This window comes from Erpetoichthys calabaricus, chromosome 5 (assembly GCF_900747795.2).
Source record: "Erpetoichthys calabaricus chromosome 5, fErpCal1.3, whole genome shotgun sequence".
Taxonomy (NCBI): domain Eukaryota; kingdom Metazoa; phylum Chordata; class Cladistia; order Polypteriformes; family Polypteridae; genus Erpetoichthys; species Erpetoichthys calabaricus.
Window position 1 is genome coordinate 33,238,257 of NC_041398.2, and position 8,629 is coordinate 33,246,885.

Consider the following 8,629-nt stretch of genomic DNA (forward strand, 5'->3'; position numbering starts at 1 on the left):
ATGTCATACACTAACTGTACAAGTTTCCTGTCCAATTTACTCTACTGTGGGGGAATCTTTAGGCTGCATTGTCCAAGCCTTATATTTTTGTTTTTTGTTTTTGTAAAGGACTGAGAGACGCAACCATGGTGGAGGAAGAGGCGAAATGTTCACAGGGGTACAGGAAGCTGCCATTGTAAACTTGGTCTTGGAGAATAATTAAATCAGATTAAGAGAAATTCAAAGCAACATCATCCAAGACAACACCATATTCACCAACATTCAACGAGTCAGTCTGTCCACATTGGCTCGCATTCTCAAGCGAAACCAAATCAGCCTGAAACAATTGTATAAAGGTGCCTTTTGAGAGAAACTCTCAAAGAAACAAAGAGCTCAGACGAGTATATGTGGATGTAAGTACAATATTGACTGCAGCACATTACACGCAACATTGTTTCCCAGTGTACTGGATAACACCATATTGACTGATTTTTAGTTCATTGTTTTCAGGGAGTACTGGAAATGGATGCTCATGCAATCCCACATGAGTTCATCTTCATAGATGAGGCTGGTTTCAACCTAGCAAAGACCAGAAGAAGGGGAAGAAACGTCATTGGCCACAGAGCCATTATAGATGTTCCTGGCCAACGTGGTGGGAACATCACAATGTGCGCTGCCATCTCCAATATGCATGGTGTCCTCCACCGTCATGCCAACCTTGGACCATACAACACAGGCCATATTCTAACATTTCTGGACAGACTCCATAACATTCTCATTCCACCAGAGCGTATGAATGATGCAGACCATGCAAGAACCTGGTATGTTGTAGTATGGGACAACGTGAGCTTTCATCATGCAGCCCCAGTCCAAAATTGGTTTGCTGACCACCCACTGTTTCTCGTGTAATACCTCCCACCATTCTCACCATTTCTGAACCCCATAGAAGAGTTCTTTTCGGCATGGCGGTGGAAGGTATACGACCGGCAGCCCTATGTGTGCATGCCTCTTGTGCAGGCTATGGAAGAGGCATGTGATGAAATTGATGTGGATGCGATTCAGGGATGGATAAGGCACTCAAGGCGCTTCTTCCCTCGATGTCTGGCAAGGGAAGATATTGCCTGTGATGTGGACGAGGCATTGTGGCCAGACCCAGCTGAGAGGCAAGATGCTGCCTAATTATTTTTCTTGCCTCTTTTTTTTCTATATATTTCTTCTGCACATTTTCTTTTTCAGTTTACTGTTTTTTCTGAGCATATTTTTGTTCGCTCCAATGTAAATATATCTACTGTGCATATGTTGCACTGACTTGTTTGGTGAAAAATAAAAAAATAAATGCATGTGTGTGTATCTGTAAATATTTCTGAGCATGTGTACACTCTAATTTTCTACAATTTGGACTATTTTAGTATTGTGGCAGAGCATACTAAAGATGAGAGTGCTTTTCATTTTGCCCAACAGTGTGCAGTTGGTTAGAGAAAAATCTGGTGATATAACTGACATGTGTGCCATTTAGTGCAGTAGTTTGATTATGATCATTATATATGTAGTTTTGGTTGCAGTGTTTCATTTTGCAGGATATGTGAGGTGTTTTGCTCTTTGGGTGAGGTGTTTTGTGAATTGTGCTAAATGATTTGCAACAATGAGCCTTGTTGTCAAAATTGTGCTTTAGCAATTGTAAAAAACTGTAATGTAATTTTATTTTCTCTTTGGCATGTTGGGTTACTTGTTTATTGGTTATTCTCTTAGAGAACGTACTGTAATTTCATACTGACTGCAAAGGGCAATGTAAGTGTAAATTTTAAGTAGATTCAGGAGATTGAACAAAGCCAAGAAACTAGCTGAGGATGTCATTAAGAAGTCAAAAATCTTTGCAACAAAACAAAAATCATTGTATAGATAACAAAGTTACAGAGTCAGAAGCCAGAGAAGTTTCACATAAACTAAGCTGAAAGAAAAAGATGTAAGTAGTGGTCAGAAACAGAAAGGAACATATCAACACAATTGGGAGGAACAGTAGCAAACTATCAATAAGTATTTTAGTGAGTATTCACAAATGTGGACAACCTGGAAGTGTGTGACACTGACCATAGTAACCAAACCAAACACAATAGTTAAATTGGTGGCGCCAACACAAAAAAAAATGTATCTTTTTAACATTAATAAGAACATGTCCAAATAAAAATTAATGTAACAATTGTGTTCCTTGGTATCTGAAACCCACCAAAAACAATGTCTTGGTTATTTTTAAAGACAAGAGAATGACTGTAAAATATTAAAATACAATTTAGATCATGGCTATAATTGTCTTTTTCAATTTCTTTGTAATCCACATAAAATGATATTTTCAGACTTTTTTGTTATATTTTAAGATTTTTGCAGGGCCAGACCTTACTCCATCAACATGGGTGCAACCAGGAAACAGCCCTGGATAGACATCTGTCAATCACAGGAATAATGGAGATGATGAACCCCTGGACGTCGATAATTTTCATGATCTCAAGAACACAAAGCTCTATTGACCCCTAAGCCAAATGGCTGTGTGGCGCTACTGGGTACTCAGTGTTACACTACATGTTCAGAATTACTGAGATCTGATGATGGTGGAGTTGCTGTAAAAGTCTCTAAACTAAACACGATACATGTTTAGGGATTCTTTTTATAAAATTAAAACTAAATATGAAAAGCTTGCATTTAGAATTGCATATGATCTTTAATGTTAAACATGAAAAGTGACTTGATTTTCATTTCCCACCTGTATGTTCTTTACAAATCGCTGGGATAAGAAAGTCATAACATAATAAAGGCATCAAATATTCTTATAAATAAGTAATATTTCTAGATTAATAAAAGGCAGAACCTGGGAAATAATAACATAATTAAATAAGAAGGGAGTCCACTCAATAGCAGACATTTCTTGGTATGAAAACCTGCATCCACAGGAGACCTGAGCATGAAGTAGATCCCACCTTGCATTCTATAAAGTATTCATTTTTCCTCTCGGGATTCTGATTCCTTGATCAGGAATGTGGCAGTTCAAGTGACACCAGGCACAGCACAATTTCCTGATGTTTTCATTAAAAATATTTATGTTTTGGTAAAGATGTGGCTGAAAATATTGGTATCCTTACATTTTACTCATATAATGCACCATTCTTCCTGAAAAATTTTGAAACTAAAAGATTATTTCATCGAGACATCAGTTTTCAGTGAAATACAACTTAATTAAAAATGAAAAGACCTCAATTCTTGCTTATTCTACAAGGCCTTTCCAAAATGGCTGAGACAAAATCATTGGGACCTTTTAGAAGTTATAAGAACTTATTGTCTTGTAGCCATTCCTTCAAGCAGACTTTTAATGTCTTTTAATGATTATCACAGGTGTCTTCAATCTTGTAATCACTCATTCAGCCCATTTAAATGGAGAAAACAACTCAGTCAACTGTTTTGTGAGAAGAAAAAACAAAGAGCTGTCCAAGAAGGCAAGAGAGACGACAACAGCCAAGTACAGTCAAATGTAATGTAAAGGCAACAAGACCATATCGAAAAGGCTTAATGTTTCTGTTGGCAATATTACTAAAAAGTTTAAGGCCCGTGCACTGTAGCCAACATTCCTGGGCGTGGCCGCACAAGAGAAACTAACCCAGGATCGAAGAGAAGGACTGTTTGAATAGTGGAGAAACAAAACAGGTCCAAGCCTTGCTTTCAAGTTATAGATGCAACATTTTCCAGTTGCACCATCTGTCTTTATGTAGATGAAAACGGGCTCCATGGTAAGAGACCTAGAAAGACTGCACTTCTAAGAGAGAAACACAAACCAGCTCTGGAATTTTTGCCACAATGTATGTTAACAAACCACAGTCCTTCTAAGAATATGTCGTTCAAACAGATAAAACAAAAAGGCCTTTTTGGGAAATCACACCAACTGTGTGTTCACATTCAACGAAATGAAGCCTTCAAAGTAGAGAACACCATATCTGTGAAAGAATGAGCCACCCATATACAGTATTGTCCCTAACTGCAAAAGGTAAATGAAAGAACAAGGAGTTGTTGATAGGTTGAGTTCCAGGACTGAACTGATCTGGTTTAGAAAGATGGAGATTAAATATGTCATGAACCGGAAGTGGTGTCGTCTGACCGGAACCGGAAGTGACATCAGTCTGGGCACCAGAACCAGAAGTGCTGTTAAATCAGGCAGGTTTTCCCGTATTTGGTCTGCAGAGATAACAGAAATAGGTTTAGAAGCACCCCGCCACCTCCTAGAGGGTGGGTAATTATCTCCACTTGGTCCACTCAGCTTGGACTGATTGAACTCTCTTGCAACAAACAGCAAAGAATCAAATGTTGTCTGTGTGGGGTTTTATTGGGATCAAAACCTTTGTGTGCTTCTTGGATTTCTGTTTCTGAGTTTTGGCATTTAGGATTGCATAATTAAGTGCTGGATTTTTTTGGATTTTGAGACTTGACCATTCCTTAAGTTGCTTTTTAAAAAAAAATGTTTTATTATTATTAAAGCCCTTAAAATGCTTTTGTTGTTGAATACGTTCTATTTTGAGAACTAATATTCTCTTTGATATTTTTCTTTCAATTAATTAAATTGTTTTTACATCCTTAATGAAATAAAACAGACAGACAAAGAGTTGTGGTCCAAAGGGATGCCTTGTTTAAAGGCCAGAAGGCTTATGACTTGATCCGCTGTGGCAGAAATCACATTGTGTATATTAAACTTATTGCTCACTAAATATATAAAGAAGTTATGTATTTTATAATATTCTTTTAGTTTTTTCTTAAGCTTTTGGCCTTCCTATATACAGTAAGTTAATCACTTTGCTGGCATTGGCCACTGCTTCATTTGTTACACATTTCTTGCAATGCTTTTACTGTGTACTTTAATTATTAATCCCTGATATTGTTTTGTAATCTTATTAATTCTGAACAGCACCCTTGTGATGGCATGCGCTGTTAATCCTGCTATTTAAAATAAGGTTGTGTGATGACTGTGATGTTGGTGTTCCTATAATGAGGTGTTTCATTTCGCAGGGAACCCTGGATATCATCAAGAGGAGTCGCATCACACGGCTCAATGGCAACTCTGGTCTGTACCGGGAACTGAGAAGGACAGCTGCGAGGGCTCTGAGGGCAGATAAAGAGGTGTTTGTTAGAGGAATCTGTGAGCAAGTGACACACCATCTGTGGCCTCCTTTCAGAGAAGCATTATGCACATCTGAATCTGTTCCACGGAGAGTCGCAGTCAGGACGGCTGATGTAACGGTCCCTATGGATGACACTGCAGTTGTGACCTGCTGGGCTGGCTACTTTAAGCAGTTGTTCAAAGCTGATCTTCCAACTAGGATGTTGGATATCTCTGGGTCCATGGTCCTTGAGGTTGATCCTCCAATTTGCTATGAACCACCCAGTCTCACTGAGATTGCACAGGTGGTGAACAAGCTAAGGGGAGGAAAGGCTGCAGGGATCTGTGGTATCCAAAGTGAACTTCTCCAGGCTGGTGGTAAGGCTGTCCTCCAGACATTGCAAGCAATCTGTGCTTCCATTTGGGAGACTGACATCATCCCAAATGACTGGAAAACAGGACTTCTCGTCCCAATCTGGAAAGGGAAGGGTGATCGCCTGGAATGTACCAACTACAGGGGGATAACACTGCTCTCTGTGCTGGGTAAGGTCCTTGTTAGGGTCATCCTCAATAGGATTCGTGATAACTTGCTCACCTACCAGCAACCGGAACAGTCTGGTTTTACGCCTAAGATGTCTACCATTGACTGCATCCTGGCACTGAGGGTTTTCAGGGAGTGCAAACGTGAATATCGGCAGAGTTTCTTTGCAGCCTTTGTCGATTTTTATAAAGTTGATCGAGCTGCCCGGTGGGACATCCTAAGGGTTCGTGGGATCCCCTCAAAGTTGCTGGATATCATGGCCAGCCTATACACTGGAACTGTGAGTGCTGTGCAGAGTGGAGGCAGGACCTCTGTTTTTCCCAGTTGACTTTGTGGTTCGTCAGGGGTGTGTTTTTGCTCCTACTCTGTTCAATGCTTTTATGGACTGGGTGTTGGGCAAGGTCGTGGGGTTCAGCGACTGTGGGGCATCTGTTGGTGAAGAAAGATTCACGGATCTTGACTTTGCTGACAATGCTGTGATCTTCGCGGAGCCAATGGAGGCTCTGATCAGGGCGCCCGGGAGACTGAGCGAGAAGTCTGAGTGTCTGGGCTTGCAGTAAAAAACAAGATCCAGGTTTTTAATGACCTCTTGGGCACAGCCATCAGCAGTGTGTCTGTCTGCAGAGAGAGTGTCAACCTTGTTGAGAGGTTTACTTACCTTGGCAGTGACATTCATGTCTCTGGTGACTCTTCCTATGAAGTCAGTAGACGGATTGGGAGAGCATGGGGGTTCATGAGGTCGCTGGAAAGGGGTGTGTGGTGCTCCTGATATGCAAAAGGATGAAGGTCCAAGTCTTTAGAGTCCTGGTGCTTACTGTCTTGTTATATGGTTGCGAGACATGGACATTATCCACCTGAGACGACCTCACCTGAGACGAAGACTGGACTCCTTTGGTACTGTGGCTCTCCGGAAAATCCTTGAGTACCGTTGGTTTGACTTTGTGTCCAATGAGCAGTTGCTCATGGATTCCCGAATGAGGCACATTACCTGCATTGTGAGGGAGCATCAGTTACGACATTATGGTCATGTGCCGCTTTTCCCAGTGGACGATCCAGCTCATAAGATCCTCATTGTTGGGGACCCGAGTGGCTGGACCAGGCCAAGGGATCGCCCACATAACATCTGGATGCGGCAGATAGAGGGTCATTTCCAGAGGGTTAGACTGGACTGCGTGTCTGCCTGGGGGGTTGCCAACCGGGATCCCGAGTTGTTTTGTTGTGTATTAGGTGCGGCAACACACTGTACCAGTGCATGCCCCCCAACTTGACTTGACTTGATGACTCCCTATCATGGACTAGTTGCCTGTCTTTGACTGTTTTTTATCTGTTTTCAGTGTTGCAAAAATCTTCTCCAGCTAACCCGTGGCCCTAATCTGGTTTAATTGTATTTGAAAATGAGGTTGAAATGAGATTACGTAGGTTTAAGGATGAATTGATAATGGAAAATTATTCCACTGAACTCTACATGGCCAGAGTCTATCTAAGGAACAGAAACTTTGAAGCAGTTAAAAGATTAAATGTGTCCATTTTAAAATGATAACCTTTTATCTGTTTGCTTAATTTTCATTTATTTTCCAAGTATTGTTAATTAAATGTAATACAATAAAAATATGTTTTTGGTGTGTCATTGCCTGATTAAATCATTGATAAAATTGCTTTAACTCCTGTCAGTTAAGTTTGTGAGGAATATATCAATGTGAATACTTTGATTCTGAATGTTGACCAGTGAGTTTAAGTTATAGATTTAATCCTGAAGTTTTAATATAAATAAATGAGAATTTACCAAACACATCTGCCATTCATTGTTTTATGAGAGGTAGTGAGGAAAAAATTGTGTTTCCAGCAGACTTCAGCATGTTCAAATTGGTAGCTTGACCCTCAACACAGGCTCTCCACAGGGTTGTGTGCTGAGCCCCCATTTGTACTCAATGTTCACATCCGAATTTGTGGCCAGTCACAGCTCCAACTCCATCATCAAATGCACTGATGACACCAGCATCATCAGCCTGATTACTAACAACAATAAGACGATTTACAGAGAAATGGTGTCCTGCTGACTCGGTGGTGCCAGGTCAATAATCTCACCCTTAATGTCAGCAAAGCTAAGGAGCTGCTCAGAGACTTGAGGAAACAGGAGATGAACCACACATCTCAGAGGATGCTGGCAACATGGTGAACATTTTTAAATATCTTGAAATAACCATCAAGGATGAAATGAAGAAGACAGAACAATTTGTCTCATATCAGTAAGGATGAGCAGTGCCCCTACTTCACCAGATATCTGAGGGCAGGTTGCATTTCCCCATCTGTCCTCACTGATGTATAACAGGTGCACAGTGGAGACTGAATTGTAATACAAAAACATGACAATAAACTTCACTTGACTTGGCCTGACTTAATAAGTTGGGTTTCAGGGCTTAATTTAAATCTCATTATTTTTTTATCCTGATTTTAATATTATTGTTAACTAACTTTCCAACCGCATTTATTTTTGTTAAATGTTCAGTCAAATATACTGATCCTTTCAACTTTATACAATTAACACCCAGTTAAAAAGAAAAATTGTGTGAAAAAAAATTCTACCAATTTTTGCTTTTTCCTTTCCTGTAGTAGTCCCTGTATGTTCCAACATAAAAAAAAAGATTTAAACTAAAGATTGTGCAAAGAAGCACAAATCCTGCTGTCCTACTTACGGACACTCATATTGTTACTTTGCATTTATATAGCGCTTTTCTCACTACTCAAAGCGCTTAGCAATTGCAGGTTAAGGGCCTTGCTGAAGGGCCCAACAGAGCAGAGTCCCTATTGGCATTTACAGGATTCGAACCGGAAACCTTCCGATTGCCAGTGCAGATCCCTAGCCTCAGAGCCACCACTCCGCCTGTGCATGAGAAGTGCAGGCAGCGCAAGTGACACCAGGCCACCATCTGAAGATGTGACTGTGCAGATGATTCCTTATTCAGTTGGTCACACTAAAC